Source organism: Leopardus geoffroyi, chromosome B2, assembly GCF_018350155.1.
Source record: "Leopardus geoffroyi isolate Oge1 chromosome B2, O.geoffroyi_Oge1_pat1.0, whole genome shotgun sequence".
Classification (NCBI taxonomy): Eukaryota; Metazoa; Chordata; class Mammalia; order Carnivora; family Felidae; genus Leopardus; species Leopardus geoffroyi.
Genome location: NC_059332.1, coordinates 29,581,181 through 29,604,169, shown reverse-complemented (window position 1 = coordinate 29,604,169; position 22,989 = coordinate 29,581,181). Strand labels below are relative to the sequence as shown.

Below are 22,989 nucleotides of genomic sequence, written 5' to 3'. Positions count from 1 at the left end.
AGATATTGGCATGAGTCTGTTCAGAGCAGCCATCTCCCATCATTTTTTCCCCATTCCTTGTTGCTCCTGAGTTCTTTCCCCTATTCCAAACTTGCCTGGGAACTCAGGCTCCCTCCCTTGGTGCTCGGTTCTCTCCATGCTTTATCTGGGGCCTAGTCTCCCAAATCTTCCAATCTTCAGTTATCTTGGGTAAGATGCTCTACTCTACCAGCCCCTGAGGACCTAGAGCTTCATTCAAATCTAGACTGGTACCTCAACCATCTTCCAAAGAGGAGGGTTCAGCCACTGGTCTCCTGCATTTCTTAGGGCAGCCAAAAGACCTTCAGGCATGAGGAAAAAGCTCAAGGCAGGTAGGACAAGACTTACATGGACCCTGGAGCACCCCAATATTTTCCAGTAGGAGATACAAAGATCTTTAGATGGGACTCCAAAGGGTCTTGAAGGGTCAAGACTCTAATGGTATAAGTAAAGCTACCCCCAGTAATGGATACATCTGGCCTTTTCTGTGGGGTGTGCTTCCTCTGAAGCACTCTGTTTAGGTAGGCAGAGAGAAACTAGCAAGATCAGGCTTCTCTCTACCCAAATGCATTGGGTCACCACCTGAACCAATTTTTCATGTAAAAGTTTGACAATCGTGTTTTAAATTTTAGTTGTCCAGATTAGAATCCTGAGTGACAGTCAAAATTCCAGATCCTAGTGTCTGACTGATAACTTCTGCCTGATAGCTAAATTCCACCAAATGCCCAACACAATTCTTAGAGATACAGTACCAAATAATTCCCATGCTCAACTTTATTCCTTTTTAGCTTTTATATTCAGACAGAGGCCAGAAACAAACACCACGTTCTCATCTTCACCTGAGCATGACAAGGTCCAGGTACACAAAAATTGTCCTGTTGTACAAAGAAGCTGGGAGTTTTATCAGGCTGCCTGAAGAAAACCCCAGGAAAACCAGGCCTTAGGTCTCCACCCTTGACTCAACGAACTGGATGGTTAGGACTCCACCCAAAGAATGGATTGTATACCTGGAGGGTGGTTTCCTTAACTTGTGGGCTCATAGTTGTCAGCTTGCAGACTCCTATTTCTTCTTGTTTCAAGTTCCACTTATGACCTGTGCCTGGAGTTATGAGCACACACCTCTGGAAGGGCATCTGCATGCTTTCCAGCACACTGTCCTTCAGCTGTGTTTTTTGAAAAAACATATTTATGAAGGTATACTTGATATAAAATAAACTGGACAGATTTAAAGTCTGCACTTTGATAAGTTTTGTCAGATGTAAATCTCTGTGAAACCATCACCATAATCAATAAGTGAACATCCCAGAAGTTTTCATTCCCTTATGTAATTCCTTTCTTTCTGCTCTTCCCCACACCCATTCCCAAGCAACCACTGATCCTCTTACCAACACTATAGATTAATTTGCATTTTCTACACCTTCATATAAGTGACATCATGAAGGATGTACTCTTCTTTATCTGGCTCCTTCACTCTGGCTGTCCACTTTTAAGAGACACCATTCTGAGGAGAGACAGTTCAGCTTAGTGAATCCTGTCAAGAGCTCATGTGCAGAGACTAGGTGTCATGAATTCTGGTTAGGCTATATAATTTTTCTACAAGGGTGCCAAATCTACTTTCTGTTCACTGGACCTCTCGTAACTGGCAACAAAAATAATTTGCACTCTTAAGTTATTGCCAAAACATATAACCTTGAACATTGTTCCCTCTCCCTAATTCTTACCAAAAACTCATGTGAGTAAAACAAAGTCCGTGTGGGATTCATTAAAGGGTATGCAGTACCCAGTTTTGTGGATTATGTAGTTCCAGACATTCACAACACCGTGAATTTTGTTCACACTGTTTTAAACCTTTATGATGAATTGTGCTTTGTGATTATGCTCTCAGTTTGCAGGAACTCAATAAGAATCGGGTATAATGCTGAAGAATTTATAGATGAAATACTATGATATCTGGAATTTGTGTTGACAGATCTCCAGGAGTGACTGGGGGGTCTCAGTCGGTTGAGCATCTGACATCAGGTGAGGTCGTGATGTCACGGTTCATGTGTTTGAGCCTCACATCAGGTTCACTGCTATCAGTGCAGAGCCAGCTTCAGATCCTCAGTTCCCCTCTCTCTCTGCCCCTCCCCCCCCTTGTTTTCTCTCTCTCTCTCTCTCTCTCTCTCTCTCTCTGTCTCTCTCTCAAAAATAAATAAGCATTAGGGGCGCCTGGGTGGCTCAGTTGGTTAACCATCCGACTTCAGCTCAGGTCATGATCTCACAGTTCATGGCTTTGAGCCCCACATTGGGATCTGTGTTGAGAGCTCAGAGCCTGGAGCCTGCTTCAGTTTCTGTGTCTCCCCCTGTTTCTATCCCTCCCCGGCTCATGCTCTATCTCTGTCTCTGTCTCTCTCTCAAAAATAAACGTTAAAAAAAAAAAAAAACATTAAAAAAATCTCCAGGGGCGCCTGGGTGGCTCAGTCGGTTAAGCGTCCGACTTCGTCTCAGGTCATGATCTCACAGTTCGTGAGTTCAAGCCCCGCGTCGGGCTCTGTGCTGACAGCTCAGAGCCTGGAGCCTTTTTCAGATTCTGTGTGTGTGTCTCTCTCTCTCTGACCCTCCGCCGTTCATGCTCTGTCTCTCTCTGTCCCAAAAATAAATAAACGTTTATTTATTTTTGAGACAGAGAGAGACAGAGCATGAACGGGGGAAGGGCAGAGAGAGAGGGAGACACAGAATCGGAAACAGGCTCCAGGCTCTGAGCCATCAGCCCAGAGCCCGACGCGGGGCTCGAACTCACGGACCGCGAGATCGTGACCTGGCTGAAGTCGGACGCTTAACCGACTGCGCCACCCAGGCGCCCCCCAAAAAAATTTTTTTTTAATCTCCAGAAAAAAATAAAAGTGGTAAGAATAGGTTGTGAGAATGGCCAAATTTTGGCAGTTATTGAAGCTTTGTGATGGACATAGGAAGATTCATTATACTCCTCTTACTACTTTTGTCTGTGTTTGAAAATTATCATCACAGGCAGAGAGTTTTTTCAACAGCTGTAAAGGTCTTTGTTATAGGGATATTGTTTAAGATTTTGTTGATTTCTCACTATAGTATATTTTTGATGAGAAACTAAGGATAGATTTAAAGCTTAAATAAAATATTTATCTTAATCCAATGTATAGTAGAGAGTAATTACTTAGTAAAATGACTTTATAAGAATTGATTTGTAGATATTAGTAGCCTGACCTACTTGGAACTTGGAAGCTTCCTTTGATATTGGACAAAGCACAAAGGGAAAAAAATGTCTTTCTTCTGAGAGGTTGGTTTAGGAGCATATTGGATATAGGAAGAGTTTCTGAAAAAAGTTTTAAGACTTCCAGAGTCTCAATACGGAATGTAAAAATTTAGTATGAAACAGTAAAAAAATAATACACTGTGACCAATCAAGAATGCAAAGATAGCTTAATATTTTAAAGTATATTCAAATTTATCATGCTTATAGGCCAAAGGAAATAAACCATATGGTCATTTTTATTATTGACATTTGATAAAATTGAACAATCAATCCTGTATAGATACAAAAACAAACGAATCATCAGAACCTAGGCATAGAAAGATACTTATGCTAAAGAATGTCTATTGCAAATCAACCATCAACATAACACTTACTGAACTATTCCTATGATATCAAGAATTAAACAAATTTCCCACTATAACCACTATTATTATTTATATTTTCTAGATAGTCATATCCAATATAATAAGATAATATACAATTAAAGAGCCTAAATATACATTGGAAAAGAAGCAATTAAAGTATTCTTATTGGAGACTTAATTATCTTCCTTAAAAATTGGGAGAGTAAACTGAAAAACCATTAAGTTCAGAAATGTGGGTAATTACAAAATAATATATAAAAGCAATAGATTTTCCATTTACCAACAACAGCCTGTTGGAAAGTATAATTCAAAAAAATTATCATTTACAATATCAATATATAAAATACTTGAAACATACTGAAAATCCATGGAAAGATTACAAATGTTTTTGAAGGTCCATAAACATTAATGCAAATACCACAAGTACTTGAATGTGAATCCTTAATATTGTACACAAGTTTCTCCCAAGTTATCTTATGAATATAAGGTCATTATGATGAGGGACAGAAGCAGAGAGATGTTTGCCCTTTGCCCTGAAGGTTGACCTAATGCCTACACTGTTTCAATAAGGATCAAATACATGCTGGTTGCTACATTCTTTAAGGGTCTCATGACTGCCTGTATATCTGACCAATAGTTAATATTGAACTGAATGATAAGCACCAGAAGAACCTTGCAAAAGTAGTTTTAGGAGTACAAATTCAAAGAAATTCAAAGAAACTTTTGTAACTGATACTCTCTTCCTACATGCCCCCTCCCCTTTGATTACTAAGTATATAACCACCAGCCTTACACGGCAAACAGTGCAGCTCTTACTGCCCACGGGTCCTGTCCCCATGCTACTTAAATAAAGTTACTAAGTTGCACCATAAACATCTCAAGAATTATTCCTTGACCATTGTACTCCATGACCCCAACATCAGTTTTGGTGGCCCATTATGGTGACAGTGACAAAGTGAATCCAAAAGTAGCTTGGTAAGCCTTCTTTGTTTCTTTTTCAGAGATTACCTGAATAATACAACACTTCAGAAGATGCCTTGTCCAAATGCTCAGGAGAGAACCTCTTGCCTGTGGCTACACTATGGGGAGAGACAAATTCCTGCCATCTGGCCAGACACTAGTATCTTGGCTGTAATAGCATTGGGCTCAGAAATCAGGATCTCCTTGTTTTACCTGTTCTTTTAATACTTGTATTCTTTGGACACAGGATGGCCATACATGCTATTAGGTAGCCGCTGATCCTAAGACTTGCCTGTAAGGTTTCCTCCAAAATAACCTGGCAGGATCCCTCGATGAGCATGAAATCCAAGTTAAATCCAACCTCATACATCCTGAAAGGGACTGGTTCGAGCTATTACCCAGTTGGGTCATTCACTCAACAGGGGACCACTCCTTTGGGACCGCTCCATGGATAAAGCTCACAAGAAAGTTGCCCAGATTAGAACTAGGAGTTCCACACTTTTGTTTTCTCATGTCTCTCATTTGTCCTTCCCCATGGGCTGTTTGGCATTCCTGCTCTCAGATTGAAAGTACTTCTAGCTTAGATATATGATGTTTGATATGATATGAAATAGCTGCCTTTCTCAACAAAGGCCAGGACCTTTACCCCCATCCATTAACACTATATCTAGAAGCTTGCAAGGGGTATTATTATTCGTTGCCAAATATATTTACTCCCTCAAAATTGAAAGAGGCAGCCTCAATGTTTCTTGTATTTCAGTCCATCTACCGGCCCCTAATGTAGCCTAGGATGCAGGAGGGAAGTGAAGGGAGGTCGACATTCCCTCTCAGGTAGTACAGAGGTGTTAGAGTGGTCAAGAAGAGGGATGCCTCTTGCCACTCTGAACTCCAGGAACATTCAACAATATTCCTGATGGGATACCATTCGGAAACCACGGGGGATTTTAGTAATGGACTCTTAGTTAATGTACTCTCTTTGCTTTGTAAGATTTAACTATGGGATCAACTTCCTCAATCCCAAAGGAAGGATTCTCTCTTTCGCTGTCTCCTAACACATTGGAGTCAATTTGGATTTAAAGAAAAAACTCCAGGGGTGCCTAGGTGGCTCAGTTGGTTAAGCCACCAACTTCAGCTCAGGTCATATGATCTTGCAGTTCGTGGGTTTGAGCCCAGCATCAGGCTCTGTGATGACAGAATGGAGCCTGGAGTCTGCTTCGGATTCTGCGTCTCCCTCTCTCTCTCTCTGCCCCTCCCCTGCTCATGCTCTGTGTCTCTCTCTTTCAAAAATAAATAAGCATTAAAAAATAAATAAATAAATAAATAAATAAATAAATAAAGACAAGAAAAGAAAAGAAAAAGTTCAAAACCCTACTTCCCACCCCAAATAATAAATATTCTGCCCCCTAGTTAACAACTGTCAATAAAAGGTAGAAACCCAACCCCCAGGATGTGCAGCTTGCTTTCCCCTCTCAGAACTCCTGAGTGTTTTTTACTTTAATAAACTTTCCTGTTTCTGTTACTCATCTGCTGTGCTACATGTCTGTCCTTGAATTCCTTTCCATGACCAAGAACCTTCAGCTATTCGTTTGGGTCTGGCTGGGTTGAGGCTCCAGGGCCTGTGGTCTCCCCAGTTTACCCGGCAACATCTTTTTGGTGACCATGAAGGGACCTCTTCATCAGTAAGTCTCCAACTCTTGCCTTTCTTGTGCTGGAGAATTGCTTAGTCACTGTTCTCCTTTGTTCTACTCTCTCTTTCTTCTGATCTACTGGGGAAAAAGGCCTAAAAATGAAAGAAACAAAAACCATTGGTTCACCAGATTAAATGCAATCTCAGTGTAGGGGAGACTTTTCTCCCATTTCCCAAGGAAACTCATGTTGATTGAAAAGAAGGATGGGCAGGGGTTCCCTCTTCAGGATGCATGCCAGGCCAAAGAGGTAAGCAGGTTGGGCGGGGATGCCCACCTGCACCAGGGATGATAGTTTGATGGATCCAAAGAGATGCCCCAGGGGCCCAGCCTATCCAAGGCAATGTTCTTGGGGTTCAGCAAGGATGCCTCTAGCCCAGGAGACTCACTGTTTATCTTTCCTCTAAACCCTTAATCCTATCCAACACTCTCGTTGGATGTATCTTGAGAAACTGGAAACAGTTTGACTCCAACACCTCATATGCTTCCTTCCCAAATCAGCTTCTTTTGTAACTATGTTGGCCTCAATATAAACTAGAGAATGGAGAAGTATGACCAGAAAAATTGACCAAAATGCCGTATGGTTAGGTTGTTATGGCCCTGTACCCAAATCCTGATCTGTCCATACATCTTTAGGGGGCCTGAGAACACCCCTCTCCTCCCCCTCTACTCCTCAAATCCACCATCAGTTCAGCTGTTTCTACAGAAGTAGAAGCTTCTGTTAATCCGCTATATCATCTGTGTTCTGTCATGTTCTCTATGTGCCCCCTTTTTGCCTCTCTTAAAAACAGGTTGCTGCCAAGATCATGTACATGCCTCCCTTTTTGTCCTGAGTAATTCATCTCCTCTTTGCTTCTTCTTCTGTGTGTATCAGATTTGAAATACATCTTGAGAGGACTAGATGAATGTTGTCTGACACTTGTTGTATGTGGGGGCTTCTCCCTTATTCGTTTCCAGGTTAATGGCTATGATAATTGGAGCCAATTGTCTGTGGTTAGTCTACCTCAGGATGGGGACTTTAAGGAATATTTCCAAGCAGCTGCTGAAACTCCTTTTGTTTCCCTGTTTTCTCCATCTCAACATGGACTGCCTGTTTTCACTTTTTGTTGATGGAAAGAAAACGTGCATCTATCTGTTCATCTGTCCAAGTTGATGAGCTTTAGGACCTGGAGTCCTCTTTCTTCTGTCTGGCCTTTTATCCACCTCCAGCCCTGATGGTGGCACCTCACCTCTTCTGCCCCCTCTTCCCCCTCCTGCTGTTTCTGCACCACCATGGTCATGGCTTGAATCAACTGGCTCTGATACCATCCTCCAGTGCCATTGGCTCTTGTTCCTCCTTCCCTCACAAGGAGCAAAGAGCACTCTAAGCTGTTAGGCCACCTCCTTATGAGGTTCAAGCTGAAGCACTTCCCAAATCAGCATGAAGGGGCCCAAGAATTCCCCTGGACTTAAACTGCCCACTTCAGATTTCCCCACAGGTGCCCCAAGTAAAATCAATCATGGGGAAACAATTGATTGACTTTTACTGGGCATTGGTGCAACATATTCTGTATTAAGGCTAATGTAAGTTTGTTAGTTTAATTATGATAGACATGTCTATAGAGTTATCAACATTAAATATAAAACTATTTCACCAAGGTTTACTAAAGGTCAAATAAGCTCATGTTACCTCTGTTGCAATTTGTCAGCAAAAATGGCTTAAAATGATGGTTAATTTTGTCTGTCTCATAAGAGTTTTCATGGGTAATTGTTAAGAACAAGTAGGTATAAAAAACATTTTTTTTAATGTTTATTTATTTTTGACAGAGAGAGAGACAGAGAGACATAGCATGAGTGGGGGAGGGGCAGAGGGAGAGGGAGTCACAGAATCTGAAGTAGGCTCCAGGCTTTGAGCTGTCAGCACAGAGCCCGATGCAGGGCTTGAACTCACAGACTGCGAGATCATGACCTGAGCCAAAGTCCAACACTCAACCTACTGAGCCACCCACGCGCCGCTAGGTAAAATTTTTAAGTAGCTTTCAAAATCTTTGGTAACCTGAAACTTTATAAAGTTATGCTAAGTTAAATGATAAGTTGGGTTGAACTCACTGGCTATCTAAATCTTTTCCAAAGAAGATAAAATACTAAAGCATGAGTTAATGAATAAGTTTGTGCTTTTGGCCTCCCATCATGGAGAAACTGAGGATACTTGAGTCTGTTGGTAAACACATTTTATGCCTTACTGAAAGATTGTACTATGGGAAAACATATGTTTTTAGAAATTATGAAAAGCATTTATAAATTTGCCAATCCAAGGAATTGTTATGTGACAGATAGTTCACAATTGGTTACTACTTAATTTTCACTGGAGACTAAGGTTTCTCAGTTAAAATTCTGCTAAATGTAATTAGGACTGATGGAAATGATAAGGAAAGCAACTTTGTATGCACAGAAGTCAGAAATGTGTAAAGAAGGTATAAGAAATAGGAATACATTTTGTTGACAGAAAAAGAAAGTTTTAGAAGGTTTGTGAAGGAAAATCTTTGGAGAAGAATATTATAGTGGTCAGGACTAAGACCGAAATGGATGGATTTTAAAAGTACACTAGTGGGGCGCCTGGGTGGCTCATTCGGTTGAGCAACCGACTTTGGCTCAGGTCATGATCTCATGGTTTGTGAGTTCGAGCCCCGCATCAGGCTCTGTGTTGACAGCTCACAGCCTGGAGCCTGCTTTGGATTCCGTGTCTCCCTCTCTGCCCCTCCCCCACTCATGCTCTCTCTCTGTCTCAGAAGTAAACATTAAAAAATAAATAAAAAATAAAAAAAATAATAAAAGAACACTGGTAAAGATAAAAATCTGCCTTTCTCTCTGTTAAAAAGAGAAAGTTTTTTTTGTTGGTCTGCTCTTAGTAAGAAAGTGTAAACAAAGTTTTTTTCTTCTTGATCTGCCCAGAAAACTAAAGCTTCTATGTGTTGTCTTTATCAGGTCTTTGATTACTCAATAGAAATGAAACTTGTCAGTATTAAAGAAGCTGGGTTTTGCTAACAACTATGTAACTTCCTATACAATCCCTCACTGCCACCTTGGTTAAATGTAAATATTAAATTTATAATCATCTGTGATCCTATCTAGGAATGTACTTTGAAACTTCCCCCAGATTTTAATCATAAATGAAGTCTTTTTGACTAATTAGGCTTGTCTATTTGGTATGTTACATTACATGGGAAGCACTGTCAAGCAGACAATGATAAAATTTCTTATGTTGTTCAGTTAAGTTCTAGAAATTACATGAAATTCCTGAAGTTTTAATATGATCTGGTATAAGGGCTTCACTTGACCTTCTAATTATATTTCACCCTACATGTTTTTTCATTTGGCTGGTACTGTTAACCAAGATGCAATAAGAAGCTATTCAAATCAAAGGGCTTAAAGCTATCAGAAGGGAAGAGGAGTAAGGGGCAAAAGCAGGGAAGAATGTGTTTTATTTTGCAGAACCAGCAGGTTCAGCCAAGGACACACCGGTTAGGTATTTCACCTGATAGCCCCTTGCTATGTATGTCTCACCTGATAGCCTCTTACTGAGGACCTGCACAGAAGCCCCCCTGAGTTGTCCCGAAGATAACTTTAGCTCATTATAAAACTAAGATCTTCTCCTATAGGTAGTTTGCCACCATTATTTGAACATACGATGCATGCACTAGCAGGTTGATGTGCTAGGCATGCACAATTTAACTGAAGTGCATAAATAATAGAATATGTATGAGTTCTTTAATGTTGTGGGAGACATGCCTCCTAAAAATGGGCCACTTTGACATGAACATTGAGTTAAAAACAAAATCCAGCCAATTGAGGAGAAGCTCTTTACCTTCCCCTTAATGGCTTGCCTGATATTCATTAGCCTGATTTTTCATCAAAGAGAACTATTAACAGAGATTTCTTTTTACCTTAGAAACTCAACTACATAATAGGGCAACTTTGTTTTTCAAATATCTCATTTTCATCTTCCTGCTAATGGCCTTCCGCCCCTTTGTATCCTTAGACCCTACCAGCTCTCTAGTTCATAGAAGCTTCAAGTTGCCTCATTGTCTTTGAAATTTCCATGTCTGTGTGGAATCCCCATAGGTACACCTATTTAATTTCACTTTCTCCTGTTAATCAGTCTCATGTCAGTTTGATTCTTAGTCAAGCTAGAAGGACCATGAAGAGCAGAAGAATTTCTTCCTCCCCAAAAACGTATATGCAAGCTCCTTGCCCCTACCCCGTAATACACTGAATAGAAGCTTCCTGTACTAACCCCACAAGGACATAGTGTTTTGAGAGCTATCTTGCTGTCTCCTTACCTGTAACAAATAATAAAAAGCTCTTTGCTTTCAACACTTCCTTCGGTTGTGTTCAATTTGATGCACTTCAAGTACTGAACCCCTTGAGTTCAGTTATGGTCTTTATTAGTATCATTTATAATAAACTGTAATTCTAAGTATGGCATTTTCCTGAGTTGTCTGAGTCATTTTAGCAAATTATCAAACCTGAAAGGGGACCCTCCATATTTAAATCCAGTTGGTGAGAGAACAAGTGGGGACCCTCAAACTTGTGGCTATCTGAAATAAGGGCAGTCATGTTAGGGACTGTACCCTTAATCTGGGAGTCTGATGCTAACTCCAGATGACTCGTGTCAGATTTATGATGCAGTATTCCAGTTCTTTATCCACCTACATTCATGTATTTTCTGTCATGACCTTGCTGGGGTGTCTCCACCTGCATGATTTCACAAAGGTCAGAGGTCAAGGAAGAGCAAATTTACCCAAAGAAACAAATTCCAATACCTGTTGATATGCATTCCTAAATTTTTACAGTTTCTTGCTCATCAATTCTCTGTTATGCCTTTTGTTTCTCTGATTTTACTAGATTATCTAGATTTTGACAACACTAATAATGTATTTACATAAGTTTAACCTGTATGCCTTCAGGATACATTCTTCTACTTTCTCCATTTTTTTTCCAGAATTTCCTCAGTTGTGTGTGTGTGTGTGTGTGTGTGTGTGTGTGTGTGTGTTGCTTATGCAAAGCCCCAAATCACCAAGCCAAGACCTAACTTAATTACAGTTTCAGCCTCTCCCAGAAATAGAATCTTAAATCAGTCAATCAGGAATCACCTGATCAGCGCTAGTTGGGGATCTGTCTGACAGACTTCTGCCATCCCCTAAAGGAAAGTGACCTTGCCATAATCAATCTGCTTTCTGCCTCCTTGCTCCAGCTGACATCTGCCTAGAAATGTCTTTCATTTTATACAGCACCTTGGAGCTCCTTTTCATCTGCTAGATGAAATACTGCCCAATTCACGAATCATTGAATAAAGTCAATAAAATCTCAAATTTTGAGAGTTGAATTTTGTTTTTTTAAGTGTATATTCATTAGCCTGACTTTTCATCAAAGAGGTTTGTCATCTTGATGTTTCCTTTACCATGAACAAAGGAATGGATGGATTACACAGAACAAATGAGTGATTATTATACGATATTGATCACTGCCACAAAGGCAAAATATATATTGCTTAAATTTTCTGGATTGGAGGGGGCATTTTACTTTCCTATTTTTATTTTGTGCTGTGAAAAGCTACTCCTACCCTAAGCTACATTGAACTGAGCTGAAAGACTTAATGCTACCCATCCCACAGGTGGTCTTTTCATTGCACTGAGGATTCTTGTATCACTGAGACTTCTTGTCTTTTCCACGCACTGTGGAATGGTCTCAGCAATGGTCACAGCCTGAGATATTTCCTTTCTCAGTGTGGCCTCTTTTCTCGCCTCACAGATTTCCATTAGCTGATTCTTATAGTGGCTTTAGTTGACTACTGGCTTCTGGGACCAAACATCATATTAATGAAGCTACCAGCCAGGATGGTGCAATGGTGCATTTATCAACCACATTTCCCATTTTATTTTAGCTTCTTCAAGAGCAAAGCCATCACTACGTCTAGCTCTTGGAGGAGGATTTTAACTACCTCATTTAATTTTATGGGAACTTTCATGAAAAGCAACCATATTTGATCTATGTCCTTTGAGCTGAATTGAAGGCCACCTGCTTGCATTACACGAAAAAGGAAACAATCTGTTTATAGCCTGGAAGCTCTTTGAAGAGATTCCTCTGATGGAAACTTGCTGAGTAATACCATTCCCCCAAGATGGCAGAGGACAAGGTGCTGACACCAGATGTCTTTGTCATTGGCATATGGTTTCATCAGCGGATCCATCCCTCCAGCATTTCTTCAGCCATCCTGTTCCCTCATGGACTTACCAATTCATCACAGAAATGTTGAATATCAGACCAAAATGAAAATGTAAGATAAATTTTCATAATAATTCTGAAGCAGCAAAAACTACACCTAAGTAGGACTATAGGTCTCATATATCAGCAAGAGAGGCTGATCCAGGCATTCTCACTTGAGTCCTTCACTCTGATGGGGACTCCTTGTGATGGTTCATTTGATGTATCAATTTGAGTTGGCTAAAAGATGCCCAGATAACTGCTAAAACATTTTTGGGTGCATCTGTCTATGAGGGTGTTTCTGAGAGAGATTAGCATTTGAATCAGTGGACTCAGTAGATTGCCCTCCCCATTGTGGGTGGGCATCATTCAATCTGTGAGGGCCTGATGGAACAAAAAGGAGAAAGAAGAAGCTCTTTGCCTGAATTGGAACATGTGAGAAATAAGCCCACTGACCCAATCAAAGGAAGGACGTGGAGATTCAGAGCACAGTGAAGAGAGGCTTTAATCAACATTCTTGCAAGAGCAGGTGTCTGATGGACAGGCACACTCAGGGAAGTTACAGTACGCAATTTATCTCCTAGCATGCAAGTCCCTCCCCTGGTTCCTCATTGGCTGAGCACTACAGAAGTTACAACCTTACCCAGAAGTTGCCTATGCCCACGTAAGGCAAAAAGTAGTCTGATTGGAACAAATGGACGGACATTCCTTGAGGTGATGCAGAGATTTCAGTTCTTTGGTACATGCTTATTGCAAAGCCCGTGAAAAAACCTTGTGAAATGGAGAGGGGAAGAAAACCAGGAAGTGAAGTGTCTAAGGGTTTGGGACTCCATTGGGGGTAGAGGAGTTGTACATATTTCCAATAGATTATAAACCTATTGTTAACTAGACAGCACAGCTTTTATTTGGTATTTCTGAAAATGAATCATCTCATTACTTCTCACAGAACATCTCTCTCTCCTGCCCTCAGAGGTCACATTCCTGGTTCTTGAGACTTCATACTGATACATTTTAACATACTAATACACCATCACCTCTTCTGATTCTCCAGCTGCAGACAGCAGAGCAGGTTGGAACTTCTAGATCTCCATAATTGTGTGTGTATATATATATATATATATATATATATATATATATATATATATAAAATAACCAGTACAGAACCAGTAAGGAAATAGATACTGCTTTTATTTTTTTATTATTTTTTAAAATGTGTATTTATTTATTTTTGAGAGAGAAGGAGAGCACAAGCAGGGGAGGGGCAGAAAGAGAGGGAGACACAGAATCAAAAGCAGACTCCAGGCTCTGAGCTGTAAACCTAGAGCCCGATGTGGGGCTTGAACCCATGAACCGTGATATCATGACCTGAGCCAATTCGGTCACTTAACCAATGGAGCCACTCAGATGCCCCTAGATACTGTTTTTCAAAAACATTCAACTGAGCCTGCTTTGGATTCTGTGTCTCCCTCTCTCTCTGCCCCTCCCCTGCTCACACTTTCTCTCTCAAAAATAAATAAATATTTTTAATTAAAACATTCATTTGAGTAAATTTAAATCTAATTGGTTTTATCAAACGATTCAATCAAGCAGCATCCCATCTAACAAATAGAAGAGAGCTCTGAAGATTTTGTACAAAATGTAAGATTTTTACAGACAAAGAGAGGGACAGGAAGTTAAAAGAGTGGATTATTTCAGGTAATGTTACCTCCCCTTCAGGGAAGGCAAGAGATCTTACCATACAGATTACCTCATCAGTATGGATCAGGAAATAACAGACTAATTGGTTAAAAATTCCAGTCCTAGATAGTTGAAGCTGATGCTGGCAGGCCAGGTCCAAGGACCCGCAGGACTAGCCGAGAGGGTCCTTGGCTTCAAGAAGGATGGAAATTAGATGGGAGCCAGCAAGAGGTAAAAGCAGAGTTTATTGAAGATAAGATAGAAAGATATGGACCCAGGTCTGGGAGACTCAGAAAGGAAAAGAGAATGAGTCTTATCTTTGCTTGGGGTCTGGAGTTCTTACTGGTGATTGTGATCTAGTGCACATGTTCTCTTAAACATCCAGGAACTGATCAGAAAAAGGACAGGGTCCAGGTGTCTTTCATAAGTCACTCATTCCCTGAAGTCAGTGGTCTTGGCATCAAGGTGTTTGAAGTCAGTGGTCTTGGAAAACATTTATGTTTATTTATGACAACCCTCCTGGTCACTCCTTACATGCTATCTATTGTACTGGGAGATTCCAAAGATATCATTATCTATTTATGCCTTCCAAGGAGTACATGTACTATTTGCATTACAAGGCACATGTAGAGTGGGCTGGGGGTGCAGATCCTAGCAAGAATGGAAGCCAGAAAAAAAAAAGGCAAAGGAAAACAAATGGCTTTTTTTTATAGGATACCTTCAGTTTCCCTATCTCAGAAGTAATTAAGTAGTCTGACATGAAAGAAGAATCTGAGGATGCTCTTAGGGAAATGCCAGAAGGAGAATTAGACTAAGTGCATCCATGTTAGATTTATATAAATCTTTCATTGGTTGGCAAAAGTTCAAAGGTGGACATCATAGTGCATGCGTGAGACTAAGGAAACAGACTATCCCATACATTGCTGGCAGTAGTGCAAATGGCACAGTCCTGAGAAGCAGAACCTGTAGTATATGCCAAAATTATAAATGCATTTACCCTTTGATCCAGAAATCTCCCTTCTGGCAATCTACCCTATAAATTTGTCCACACAAACACAAACTTGTTCAGCTTTAAGGTTAGTCATTGTGGCATTATTTGTAATAACAACTTATTATATTGTAATGTAGCCCAAGTGTCCAGCAATAGGGGACTGGTTGAACACATAACTCTGCTATATGTACCAATGGAATACTATACAGATATCAAAAGGGACCAAGACATGAGGAAGACCTTTATGTGCTTTGAATTTTTTTTTTTTTACATTTTATTTATTTTTGATAGAGACAGAGCACAAGTCGGGGAGGGCAGAGAGAGACAGAGACACAGAATCCGAAGCAGACTCCAGGCTCTGAGCTGTCAGCACAGAGCCCAACATGGGGCTTGAACTCACAAACCATGAGATCATGACCTGAGCCAAAGTCGAATCCTCAACTGACTGAGCCACCCAGGCGCCCTCCTGTATGTGCTTTGATATGGAAGTATATCCAGAATATTTCATTAAAATTTTAAAAAGGAAGGAGAATATATAATATTGTTTTTTAAGATTATATATATACTATATATACACTTATATAATATATATATATTTATAATATATATAATATGCTCTTTTGTGTAAGAAAGGAGGAAATAGGAGCACCTGGCTGGGTCAGTGAGTAGAGCATGGGACTCTTTATCTTGGGGTTGTGAGTTCAAAGCCCCATGTTGGGCACAGAGCTTACTTAAAAATAATAATAATAAATAAAAATAGAAAATAAAAATAGAAGGGACAAAATAAAAGTATTTATATTTGTATAAAAAACTTTGGAAGAATAAATAAGACACTATTATAATAAAAATGGTTACTTACATGGGCAAAGCAAGGGAGAACAAAGGTAGGGATGGGGTGGGAACGATATTTCTCATGTACCTGTTCATATCACTTGCATTTTTAACTATATAATTTTAATATCTATTAAAAAGTCTTCCTAAAACTAATGTAATGTTATATGTCAGTTATAGCTCAATAAAATAAATATTTTTAAATTTTTTTAATGTTTATTTATTTTTGAGACAGAGAGACAGAGCATGAATGGGGGAGGGTCAGAGAGAGAGGGAGACACAGAATCCAAAGCAGGCTCCAGGCTCTGAGCTGTCGGCACAGAGCCCGATGCAGGACTCAAACTCACAGACCCTGAGATCATAACCTGAGCCGAAGTCGGAGGCTCAACTGACTGAGCCACCCAGGCGCCCCTAAAATAAATAATATTTTAAAACTAAATTTTAAACAATGCTGCTTTGGAAGATTGTTAAAAACCTAAACAAGAAGACTTCCAATTTGGGTAAGCTATAATAATTTGTGACAAACTAAAGTGGCCACAAAACTATAGGGGCACCTCGCTGATTCATTTGGTAGAGTATGTGACTCTTGGTCTCAGAGTCGTGAGTTCCAGCCCCATGTTTGGTGTAGAGGTTACTTAAAAACAAGCAAACAAAAAACAACTAGAAAAACAATGTTTATAATCACCAGAGATCTGAGGAAGCAACTCATACTATAGAACTAATTTTTGTCAAAGTTCTAAAGGGAAAACCTAAGAAAGCGAGCTTTTGATCTGAAACTGCTTTTTTCCCAGAGGCATTTGCTGACCCTGGGCTCAGGAAAAAGGTTAAGACTCTGAGCTTGGTTCAGGCAGAGTGCCATGGATGGAGTTAGGGTGACAAAACTGGAGAGTTAAAGAGGTCTCAAAACCACAGTATCCCTTTAAGACATTTGCCAAATTTTGAATATACATAGGGCTGCAAGCAGAAACCTCTGAAATGAATAATGTTTTCCACAGTCTTTCAGAGTTTTGAACACTAGAGATTAGAGTTAAGGACCCTCCAGGGGAAAGATTCCCAGTGAATACACTAGGCTCTTACAAAACCTTGTAGAATTATACCCTAGGAACAAAAACAAATAAAAGGTGGACTACAGTCTTAAAAACTAAATACATAAATAACTGCAATTCAGCTTTAGCACAGCTAGGTCACCAATTAGATCAATGTGGTCAGCTTCCATTCTGTCTGCCTAGCAGAAAAAAAAAAGTGAACTCTGTAGTAAAAGACATCATCATCTGAATAAGTCACAGTTTTTATTTATTTTTTATTTTTTAAATGGTTATTTTTGAGAGAGAGAGAGAGAGCGACGGAGGGTCGGCGGGGGCGGGAGGGGTGGTTGGGGAGAGGACCTGAAGCAGGCTGCGTGCTGACAGCAGAGAACCTGATGCAGGGCTCAAACTCATAACTGTGAGATTGTGACTTGAGCCAAAATTGGATGCTTAACCAACTGAGCCACCCAGGTGCCCCTAAGCCACAGTTTTTATAAATAATATTTAATATCAAATCAAAATCCGCAGACATGGTGAGAGTCACTTCCATAAAAATGAAAACCAAGAGGGGCGACTGGGTGGCGCAGTCGGTTGAGCGTCCGACTTCAGCCAGGTCACGATCTCGCGGTCCGTGAGTTCGAGCCCCGCGTCAGGCTCTGGTCTGATGGCTCAGAGCCTGGAGCCTGTTTCCAATTCTGTGTCTCCCTCTCTCTCTGCCCCTCCCCCGTTCATGCTCTGTTTCTCTCTGTCCCAAAAATAAATAAACGTTGAAAAAAAAAATAAAAAAAAAAAATGAAAACCAAGAGAAAAACAGGCAATAAAAATAGAAACACAAGTGATCCCAATATTGTGTAACACAAAAAGGGCTTTAAAAGGACTATAGTTAATAGGTTCACAGAAAGAGAGGAAAAGATGAAGCTATATTAAAATGGAGACTTTCACCACAAAATTGAACTCTATAAAATAATCAAATGGAAAATCTGGAATACAAAATTACATCTAATATTAAGAACTCAATAGATGGGTTAACAATGGGTCAGAAATAGCAGAAAACATACTTGGTGAACTGGAAGACATACCAGTTTCTGAACAGAAACAGAGAAAAGAATGAAAAACCCAAGAAATATTTGTTAGGAGAAAAGAGTAAACTTTTTAAAAATCTCTAATGATTTATTAAAGATTAAAGAAATAACTAGGGCGTCTGGGTGGCTCAGTAGGTTAAATATCTGACTCTTGGTTTCAGCTCAGGTCATGATCTCACAGTTCATGAGTTTGATCCCTGCATCGGGCTCTATGCTGACAGCATGGAGCCTGCTTGGGATTCTCTGTCTCCCTCTCTCTCTGCTTTTCCCCTGCTCACTCTCTCTTTTCCTCTCTCTCACTTAAAATAAATAAATAAACTTAAAAAAATAAAGAAATACTGAAAGCAGATATTCAATAAGCAAGAAATAAGGGACATGCATCAAAAATACTTGGGGTTTCTTTTTCTGAGGAAGCCTCTCTTCTGTTTCCATTCCCTTCTTTTTGTAAAAAATAAAAAATAAATAAATTAATTAATTAAATAAAATAAAATTTCCAACCTTGGAGACATTTCAGGAGAATCCTACAAAGGAAAATGCCTAGAATTAAATGGACATAGGAGCCACAGTGCAAAAAAGAGAAGGTCATAAAATGTTCCAATGCCTTGAGAATCATGTTTATTGATTTTGGTTATAAAATTTATACCAAATGTCACATTCCTTCTTTTTTCTCAATCAAATGGAATCTACTCTGTGCCCCAACCTGCCAAGCTGTGAAGAAATTCAATCCTTGTCATTAGTGGGGCTCTGTCCTCCCTCTATAAGGTTACAAAATATCAGGGGCTTATGCAGTATCAGAAAAATTGAAAGCAATGCCAGGTCCTTTTAGTGGTAGCTGCCTTAGCTCAAGCTGCTATAATAAAACACCATAGACTAGGTGGCTTAAACAGTAGACATTTCTCTCACATTCTGGAGTCTAGGAAGTCCAAGATCAAGGTGCTGGCAGATTCAGTGTCTAGTGAGAGCTCTCTTCCTGTTTTGCATGCAGATGGCCATCTTCTCACTGTAACCTCACATGGCAGGGGTGGGGGGTTGACTCTAGTCTTTTCCTCTTCTTATAAGGGCACTAATTCTATCATGTGTGGGAAGGGGGCCCCATCTTCATGACCTCATCCAAACCAAATTATCTCCCAAAAGCCCCACTCCAAATACCATTGCACTGGGGATTAGGGCTTCAACATAGGAATCTTAGGGTGGCATAAACATTCAGTCCATTTCAGCAGCCATTGTTTTTGTTGCTCCCCCTGCTTTCAAGCCCTCCAGTCCTGGCTGACAGAGAGTCTACCTGGGAGACTCTGGCTTATGTGCTCCTACTAGGAGAAACTGTGCCCAACCTCTCTAAGCATTCTGTAGCAATCCCTCGGACTAGGAATGTCCTGGACAAAATTAGGTGCCTGGGTCTCCACCACTGATAGGGAGAAAGTCCCAAATTTCCAGATCCCAGAGAATCTCAGCCTCTGTTCAGCACACACCCACAGGCCACTTCTGTCTCTGTCAGCCTACGTGTTAGTACATAATCCAGATGCCAACAACCACCCATCTGCTCCATACCCGAAAAGAAGCTCAGAATTGAGAACAACAGCTTCATAATTTTCTCAGTGAGGAAAATGTACATAGAACAACAAAAACAAAATAAAAAATAATTCCACAATAAACTATCCTGCCACAAGCCTGGCAGCTTAGATAAATTCTAATGGAATGAAAAGATAATAAATACTGTAGCCACAATTTGGCAAAGTGAGTTAAGTAAATGAGTTCTTACAGAGCCAAGGAATGAAGGCACAGGTATGAAGGCTGTGCTCCAGGTAAAGATTAAACTTTTCCAGTTACCTTTTGTTGAGAAATAACTATACCAAATCCAGTAGCTTAAAACAACAACCAGTGCCTCATAGCTCATGATTTTCTCTGTCAATTTGGCAATTCTACTCTTTTTTTTTAATGTAAGAGTTACAGTTCATTTATTTATTTAAGTAATCCCTACACCCAATGTGGGGCTTGAACTCATGACCCCAAGATTAAGAGTCACATGCTCTACCAACTGAACCAGCCAGACACCCCTCTTCTACTCTTGATGTTGACTGAAATCACTTGGCACCATCAGATGGCAGATGGGCTTGGTCTAGAGTGTCCAAGAGGGGCGCCTGGGTGGCGCAGTCGGTTGGGCGTCTGACTTCAGCTCAGGTCACGATCTCGCGGTCCGTGAGTTCGAGCCCCGCGTCGGGCTCTGGCCCCGCGTCAGGCTCTGGGCTGATGGCTCGGAGCCTGGAGCCTGTTTCCGATTCTGTGTCTCCCTCTCTCTCTGCCCCTCCCCCGTTCATGCTCTGTCTCTCTCTGTCCCAAAAATAAATAAACGTTGAAAAAAAAAAAAATTTAGAGTGTCCAAGACAGCATCCCTCACATTTCTGTCTCTGGTGGGGACAGCAGGACTCTGGTGGTAGTTGACAAGAGTGCTACACATGACTGCTCCAGGCTGCAGCCTTGGGGAATTTGAACATCTTGCATGGCAGGTCAGGGTTCCCAGAGTGTTCCAAGAGACAGGAAGTAGAAGTTGGCTAGGTCTGGAAACTAGCTCAGTATCACTTTACTGAATTTTGTTGATCAAAAAGCCATAGAATCCACCCAGATTCAAGGGAACCTCAACTCTTAATGGGACAAGCAGCAAAGGATTTGTAGTCATCTGTAATCTCCTTCACTGGATAGAAGTGGACCCCTCCCTCTGGGTGATTCTAGGTGAGTTGTGTCCTGCTTTAGCAACAGCACCTATGAAACTTGATGGTTCTGGAGAAGATAGTGAGAAGACCTCCAACTTGATCAGTAGTGTCTGTGTGGCTGCTGTGAGCAGCACACAGGCCTTACTCATGGACTTACAAATGCTGATGCTCATGCTCAAGAGTCCAGCTAGCATTTTATGAAGGAGGCAGCAAATTAGGAGCTCTCAATAACACAACCCGTCTAATTCATTTCAGTTTTTCCAGGAGCTTAAAAATGCATGAGATCAATTCAGGAAGCCATTAAAAGGGTAAGCAAAAAAAAAAAAAAAAAAAAAAGTCCTTCATGATTTAAATTCTGCACCACCTCCCCTCCTCTTGATGAGACAAGAGCAAAGATCCTACGAGAAGGGCACAGAGGACAGTGAACACTGAGATTGACTAAAGACCATTCCCATGTTCCTCACTCCATTCTGTAGTTTCATTTCTCATACTTAAATCTTTCTAAAACTGTTTTACATAAATAGAGTATACATACAGAAAGGCACACAAATCGTAAGCGTGCAGACGATGAACTTTCACACACTGAGCACATCATGCAACCAGCGCCTAGATTAAGGAATAGAACATTCCCAGGATGCCAGGAGCCTCCTTCATGTCCTCTTTTAGTCACTACCCTCCCCACAGAGTAACCACTCTCCTGACTTCTGCAGTCTTGCCTGGACTTGAGCTTTATATAAATGGAACCTGACAATATGTGCCCTTGTATAGACTTCATGCCTGCAGATTCACCTGTGTTGTCACAAGTTGCTGTGAGATGATGCATTCTCATCGCTGAGAAGTATCCCACTGCATGAAGCCATTACAATTTTTCTTCCTGTTCTTTTGTGAAAAGCTTTTTGGGCAGTTTCTGGTGTAGGCTGCAGCATGGTCCCTCATAGGCATATCTCTGTCGGGAGCCGTTCTGATCGTCTTGCTTCTTCCTGAGGTGCAGGCCCCCGCCAAGACACAGGGCCCCACTAAGATGCAAGGCATCACCGAGGCACAGGCCCTGACCAAGACACAGGGTGCCACCAAGGCACAGGGCACCAGTCTGAGGCATTTGAGACCTGGCCCAGCCAGCAGCACCACACAGTGCTTCTTTCCCAAGGGCTCCAGCCTGCTAGGGCTCAAATAAGCAAAGCCTCCCTCCTATCCCACAAACCATCCTGGCACTTCTACCACCTCCCCAGAGCCTAGCCCAAAGACTCTTTCCTCTGGACCCATAAATGTCCCCAGCCTCATCACCTTCCCTCTTCCCCTCCAGTCCAAGGGGAGAATGTTGCTCTCAGTCTCCCCTTCTCCTAAATCCTCGGCTTTTGCTGTGAACCTTTTCAATTCTCTCAAAGGTCTAGTATTTAAAACTCAGGAGCCATGGAAGGATCACCATGTCCTATCTTCCACCCTTTCTCCACTTAGAGCCCTCCTTCCTCCCATCTCTTACCTGCAACGTGGGCAGCGCTCTGTGGAACATGATACTTTTCCTGGGAGAGCTTGGCATTTTCTCAGCCTGCACCAGAGAATTACAAGCCCCATGACCCTGAATTCCCCCTGACTTACTTGACCACTTCTAACAGCACAACCCTACAGTGTTTTAACCCAGGCAGGGGAGCCTGTGGTGCTTTATAGGGAGCCAGACAGTCTGCTATCTGAGCAGTTAAAGCTGGAAAGGTTGCCCCCACCTTGCGCTGCTCAGCCTCTCTGCCAGCTGTCACCCGGCTTGCTGCCCCTAGTTGCTCTCCAGCACACGCGAGGCAGGGTTAGCCACCTCCCTTCCTCAGATGTGACCACAGCATCCTCGCCCAGGCAGTGTCTTCCTTGAGCATTCCTTGAACCGCCCCACCCGTGGTCTCCAGAGCACAAGGCAAGAATGGAAAGGGAGAATTTGTTGGTAGCCAGGGCTATCTGTTCGAGTGGGGATGCCTGCCTGAGAGCAGGGGAGCCCATCGAGCACCCGACATACTGATCCACCTCCCGTGCCTCTCTCCTCCAACTGTCTGGGACTCTGAAGCTTCAGAACATTCTCAGAACCTTGGTTACCAGGTGGGGTGGACAAAGCAGTATTTGGCGAGTGAAGATACATCACTCTCGTTTCTCTCTC

The 22,989-nt window shown here is 41.3% G+C and overlaps 1 long non-coding RNA gene across 2 annotated transcripts in view; it reads right to left on the bottom strand.

Annotated features, from left to right (window-relative positions):
• Positions 1-1,062: 1,062 nt before the first annotated feature.
• Positions 1,063-22,989, bottom strand: part of LOC123609572 — a 28,952-nt gene continuing 7,025 nt past the window's right edge. The window contains exons 2-3 of one of the 2 annotated variants that reach the window (XR_006717829.1): positions 6,247-6,390; positions 1,063-1,519 (exon numbers count right to left, since the gene is read on the bottom strand). This is a non-coding gene — a long non-coding RNA (uncharacterized LOC123609572). Of the gene's footprint in view, positions 1,520-3,506; positions 6,391-22,989 lie in introns of those variants that run through there. The other variant, XR_006717828.1, reaches the window with a different exon arrangement.